The following is a 6506-nucleotide window of genomic DNA, read 5'->3' as shown; positions in this document are numbered from 1 at the left end:
TTCACTAAACTCTTACTGAACATCTGCTACAAGCTAAAGGCGCTGTGGAGCCAGTAAAGGATTTGACATAATCTCTATCAGACAAGCTGAGATAGGTCAAAGTGTTTATTTAGCACTCCTCTCCGCAAACGTCAGCGTTGGCCCTAGAGTACCTACAGGAGACTGACCTGCTCCGGGCTGTACTGCGCAGCCGCGGGTTCTCTCGGAGCACGCTCCTGACGCCCCGCCCCGAATGCGAGTCCCGCAAGCGCACATCGCTTTCTCTCAGACGCACCCCCGGAAACACTGGCAGTTTTAGGGGGCGGGACCGGTAAGCGTTTCCGGAGGCGGGAGGCGCAGGCTGAGGCGGTCGCGGCAGCTACGGCTTGAGCGGGCCCGGCGCCGGCGGCGGCGGAAAGTATCCCACCGGCGGGCTATGTGAGCGCCGAGCCCTTGGCAGGTATGGCAGAGTCAGGACAACGCGTAGCAAGGGGGCAGGAATGGAAACCGGAGAGGTTTGAAGGGTTCTCTGCAGGTTCCGGCGCGCTCACCGCTGACACCGCCAGGCCCATTGCGCCGACCGGGATGCTGAAGCCGCGCGCGGGACCGTTGGAGTCCCGGCGCCCCGGGTCCGACTCCTGCTGTCTCTGGCCAGCCCGGAGCTCGTGCAGCGACACCGAGGCCCCCGAGGCGGCCTCTCGTCCAAGGTCACCCTCCGGTGACGGACCTCGGCGGGCCAGAGCGCTTAGAGATCCCGCCACCCCTTCTTCCCCCCGTCAGACCGCCCCTCCGGCCTTTCGGGGGCGCGGAGTGGGCGCGGCTTGGCGACCTCTCGGTTGAGTCAAAGCCAGGAGAAAAACTGCGCTTGGGACTTGGCTGATATGGTCTCTGTTTACCTCTGCGTTTCACGTCTCTTGCTGTCTGTGTCACCTGTCATCACCTGCCCTTTATGCCTATTAACTCGGCCTCGGTCAGCTTTGTGTTTCTCTCGAACCCATCTCCTAGTATCTGGATCCTGTCTTCATTTCTGTTTCCACCTTCTGTGTCCCTTGACCCTGTGTTTCCCTCTTAGTCTACTCTGATTCACGGCCTTCCTGTCGGTCCAGCTCTTTACTCATTCTGTGCTTCTCTGCCAGTCGTATGTCTTTCTCTCTTGTTTCTGCCTCTCCTCACTGGGTTTCTCTGGGCGAGGCGGCCTGCCCGGACCTCTGAGCCATGGCAGGTGACTCATGACCCTGTGAAGCTTCCTACACTGGTGACATGATCAGCGACTAGACTGCAGTCTGACCTCAGCTCTGACAGGTGTCGCCCAAACGGTCAGGGTGTAGGCGCTCCTGGAGGACAGAAGGCCATCTGCAGGCCAAAGTAGCTTGATGAATCCTTGCTTTTTTTACCCATGGTTTTTCAGAACTGCCGACTCTACTTCCCTTTGCTCCATTCACGTGGCTTCCAGGGTTCTAAGGAGCCTGCTCTCTGAGTTACCACTGCTTAACCAGGCCTGTGTACAGGCTGAGGAAGGGTCTGTCAGAGATCCTCTGCCCGCTGGGGCTCGTGGGGCAGTAGCAGGATTTCTGGGAGAGCTGTATGCTTAGTTTGAAAATCGTGTCACTATGTACAGTTAAATTGTGAGAAACCTAGTCGCTTGGCGTTCGTTCTTTGCTCTACAAAAGTATTCAGTGGAGAAGTAAGCTGGACCCAAAAGAACAAATATTGAATGAGTCCACTTATATGAGGTATCTAGAATAGGCAGATTCATGGAGACAGAAAGTGGAGTATAGCTTTGCCAGGGGCTGAGGGTGTTGGCAAAATCTTGGTTCTCTGCGCACCAGTGCCCAACAGAAATACAGAGAGTCATGGAAGAGAAGGAAAAGAGTGGCTTTACTGCTTTGCCAGGCAAACGGGGAACAGAGTAGGCTAGCGCCTCAAGAGCTGTGCCCCACTCCCAGCTGAATAGAGAGAGGTTATATAGTCAGACTGGAATGTGTGATAGGATTAAGGCAGTCACAGTCTTGCATTCTTCTGTAAAGTTTCAAAAGGGTGGGATTGCTGACAAGATGGGTGTGCAGGGTCTTAGGTGGGCTTCCCAGGTGGCACAGTGGTAAAGAATCCACCTGCCAATGCAGGAGACTCAAGAGACTTGGGTTCAGTCCCCAGGTTGGGAAGATTCCCCTGGGGTATAAATAGCAAGCTTCTCAAGTATTCTTGCCTGGAAAATCCAATGGACAGAGGAGCCTAGTGGGCTCTATTCTGCAGGGTCACTGAGCACGAACACAGTGTCTTGGGTTCATTCTCCTAATCTTGATGAGCCTCTCTGGTCCCTTTAATCTTACCTCAGGTGATTTCTTGGCTGCTCCTCCCTTGATTAGCAACTTTTCTGCCCTTTGGAACTAAGAGAACGTTGTGGAGGCTGGAGTCTTGCGTATGAGAAATGGAGGACAAAAAAACCTCAGTGTCCTGGAGCCCCACAGGGCCCTGCTCAACATCAAGGGAGAGGAGAGGATGGAAAATTATTATTTAATGGATACAGGGTTTTAGTTTGGGATGATGAAAAAATTCTTCAAACAGATAATGGTGGTGGTTGCGCAACTGCATAAATGTACTTAATGCCACTAATTGTAAACTTTAAATGGTTACAATGGTAAATTTTATGTTAAGTATATTTTACCACAGTACCAAAAAGAAAGTTGTTGAATGTAGATTCCTGAAACTAACAAGCTCTTTGAAAATGTGATTTTAAAAATTCCATTCTGTAGCTTTTAGAAACATTTAGTTGAACTGACGTTTCTTGATGCCTGCTCTCCACAGCCAAGGTCCTTAGAAAAGGAGTTTGGTTAAAAGAATGTAGTTAAAAATTTCTACTTTTAGCACCCTGACTCTCCCTCTGTATTCATTGGGTTCAGTGCAGAAATCTGCTGCATAAGCAGGAAACTAGAGGATGGTTTTACTTTTCACTTGAAGAAAAATAGTCCTTTTATTATAATAATGAAAAATTATGTGTTATGTGTTTTCTGGTGGGAGAGGCCTTTGTTTTATGTTTTCTTATCTAAGCTGTCAGTTTGTAAGCTAGTTTATCAAGCTTTCTTATAAGATGTAGCAGCCAAATTACTGCCATATTGAATCCCTTGATATCATTGGTTATTTTATGTACCACCAAAGGAAGAGAAAGCTTTGGCAATTAAACTTCTGCTTTGTGCATGCTAAGTCACTTCAGTAGTGTCTCACTGACCCCATGGACTGTAACCTGCCAGGCTCCTCAGTCCTTGGGATTTCCCAGACAAGAATACTGGAGTAGGTAGCCTTTTCCTCCTCCAGGGGATCTTCCCCACCCAGGGATCAAACCTCCGATTCCTGAGTCTTCTGCGTTGGCAGGCAGATTCTTTACCAACTACACCACCTGGGAAGCCCAATTAAGCTGTTACATATGCTTTTTTACATGTTTAAACTTATTTAGATATTTTAAAGTTATATTCTAGTACATTTGTAAAAAGAAGAAAAGTGAAACAAACTGATTAAAATGTTCATTAACCTCCTTACTATTCCTACTCTTCTGAATACTTTTCAGTTCAGAGTTACACCTGTGCTTTTCCACAGTTTGTCCTGTGTGTCGTCAGAAGCATTGGTGAGGCTCTCAGGAAAGCTCTAGTACTGTTTAAGCAGAGACAACTGTTATAACTTCCACCTGGCCATCACATCCTGATTTCAGAAATTTGAAAATGTGCCTCTTATAATCAATTGACTATAGCTCTATATTAGTTTCAGGAACTTTTCCGTTTTACCTTTTTATGTTTGCAGTTAAAATACAAAGAGATTTTTGTCTCGTTTGTAACATATTGAGGGGAAAAAAAACTTTTGTTGTGTATGTTGTAGAACATACAAAACAGCAAGTGCTATTTCTTCCTTCTGCTTTCTTGGTTCAGCTTCTTATCCTGAATTCTAATGAATATGAGAGTGCAGTTAAAATACATGTCCTTGGCTTTACTGTAATGTTAATGGCAGGATGAGATGGTGGATGGCATCATCAACTCAATGGACATGAGTTTGAGCAAACTCCAGGAGATGGTGAAGGACCAGGAATCCTGGTGTGCTGCAGGCCATGGGTTTGAAAAGAGACACAACTGAGCTGAACGACTGAACAACAACAACAGCAATAGCAGGATGACTGATAAGTGGAGAGTTAGTGGTTAGAACAATAACTTCTCTTTTGAATCACAAAGAATTTTCCACACTGGATCATTTGCCCTGAAGTTTCAAGTAAAACATTCAGCTGTGGCAGGAATCAAACTTCATAAAGTAGGTAGCTTGTTTTTTAAAAATCCTAGAATAGGTTTTACCAAGTGCTCTGGCTGTGTGTGCTCAGTTGCTCAGCTGTGTCTGACTATAACCCTTTGGACTGGAGTCTGCCAGGCTCCTCTGTCTGTGGGATTTTTTAGGCAAGAATACTGGAATGGGTTGCCATTTCCTTCTCCGGGGATCTTCCTGACCGGAGGACTGAACCTGGGTCTCCTGCATTGCAGGCAGATTCTTTACCTACTGAGCCATCAGGTTGCAGGGGGTTGCGGGGGCGCGGATGAGCAGTGTGTTCCAGTTAGAAAATATAGGTATATTTGATTGATAATGGTCTAGAGAACAAAAAATACTTTTGCACAGAGTAGTTTAATTCTGCAAAATCACATAGGTATTTTGAGAGAGGTATCTAGTGAGAGTTCCAGAAAAACATCTACTTCTGCTTTATTGACTATGCCAAATCCTTTGACTGTGTGGATCACAGCAAACTGGAAAATTCTTCAAGAGATGGGAATACCAAATCACCTGAGCTGCCTCCTGAGAAATCTGTATGCAGGTCAAGAAGCAACAGTTAGAAGTGGACATGGAACAACAGACTGGTTCCAAATCGGGAAAGGAGTATGTCAAGGCTGTATATTGTCACCCTGCTTATTTAACTTATATGCAGAGTACATCATATGAAATACTGGGCTGGAGGAAGCACAAGCTGGAATCAAGATTGCTGGAAGAAATATTAATCACCTCAGATGTACAGATGACACCCTTACGGCAGAAAGTGAAGAAGAACTAAAGAGCCTCTTGATGAAAGTCTGTTGATGAAAGAGGAGAGTGAAAAAGTTGACTTAAAGCTCAGCATTCAGAAAACTAAGATCATGGCATCTGGTCCCATCACTTCATGGCAAATAGATGGGAAACAGTAGAAACAGTGACAGACTTTATTTTGGGGGGCTCTAAAATCACTGCAGATGGTGACTGCAGCCCTGAAATTAAAAGACACTTGCTCCTTGGAAGAAAAGTTATGACCAACCTAGATGGCTTATTAAAAAGTAGAGATACTACTTTGCCAACAAAAGTCTGTCTAGTCAAAGCTATGGTTTTTCCAGTAGTTATGTATGGATGTGAGATTTGGATTATAAAGCTGAGTGCTGAAGAATTGATGCTTTTGAACTGTGGTGTTGGAGAAGATTCTTGAGTCCATTGGACTGCAAGGAGATCAAACCAGTCCATCCTAAAGGAAATCAGTCCTGAAGATTCATTGGAAGGACTGATGCTGAGGTGAAACTCCAATACTTTGGCCACCTGATGTGCAAAGTTGACTCATTTGAAGAGACCCTGATGCTGGGAAAGGTTGAAGGCGGGAGGAGAAGGAGATGAAAGAGGATGAGATGGTTGGATGTCATCACCGAGTCAATGGACATGGGTTTGGGTAGACTGCGGGAGTTGGTGATGGAGAGGGAGGCCTGGCATGCTGCAGACCATGGGGTTGCAAAGAGTCGGACATGACTGAGCGACTGAGCTGCACTGAACCATGGTGATACAAGATGTTAACATTTAAAGAAAGCTGAGTGACAGTCATGGAGGAACTCAACACTTTTTGTAACTTTTCTATAAATCTAAACTTATTCAAAAATTAAAACTTTATTTAAAAAATGCAAAGGCAGTAGCTCAGAAGGTAGAAAAGCTGATATAACAGAAAATATCAGTCATGATTACTTTTCTTTGCCACTCACCCACAGATACAATTTTATTAGCAAGACACTGGTACACAGTGAATGGCACCAGCATCTCTCACATTTTCAATGTGATTTTTCTTTTCAGAAAGCACTGTGATTTTAGTTTGAAACAAAACTAAGAAATGGGTTCCTCTTTGTCATTTATTCTTACTGTCTTTTGATGGTCATGGCATAAAGAATTTTAGCCCAGGAATGCATCTTTTCTTTAGGTAAGCTATAAACTTGCTAAAAATACAGTTTTTAAAATTATTTACTAAAATGGTTTCTTTTTCAGTAATTTTTTACTGAAATAATAATGTAATTGTATTTACATTAGACCAGAAGGTTCTTTTACTTCTGAGGAGTAGATACTGCGCATTTTAAGGCCAATCATTGCCATTCTTTGTTAGAGAATTTAACTTCCAAGAAACTTCTCTAAGTGACATTTTTTTTTCACTTAGAAAAATATTAGATTTGGAATTACATTTCTATTTGAATCCTAACATACCACTTCTGAGATATGTGACCTGG

The 6506-nt window shown here is 44.7% G+C and overlaps 1 protein-coding gene across 3 annotated transcripts in view; it reads left to right on the top strand.

Moving 5' to 3' along the window:
- The first annotated feature begins 282 nt into the window (after positions 1–282).
- ZBTB43 (zinc finger and BTB domain containing 43) overlaps positions 283–6506 on the top strand; it is a 28857-nt gene continuing 22633 nt past the window's right edge. Inside the window, exon 1 of one of the 3 annotated variants that reach the window (XM_070378977.1) lies at positions 283–439. The gene's annotated coding sequence lies outside the window, so the exon portion shown is untranslated. The remainder of the gene's footprint in view (positions 440–6506) is intronic. The other 2 variants (XM_070378979.1, XM_070378978.1) reach the window with 2 other exon arrangements.

This window comes from Bos mutus, chromosome 11, assembly GCF_027580195.1.
Source record: "Bos mutus isolate GX-2022 chromosome 11, NWIPB_WYAK_1.1, whole genome shotgun sequence".
Classification (NCBI taxonomy): domain Eukaryota; kingdom Metazoa; phylum Chordata; class Mammalia; order Artiodactyla; family Bovidae; genus Bos; species Bos mutus.
The sequence above is the reverse complement of the archived record's forward strand: the minus strand, read 5'-3'. Positions and strand labels throughout refer to the sequence as shown.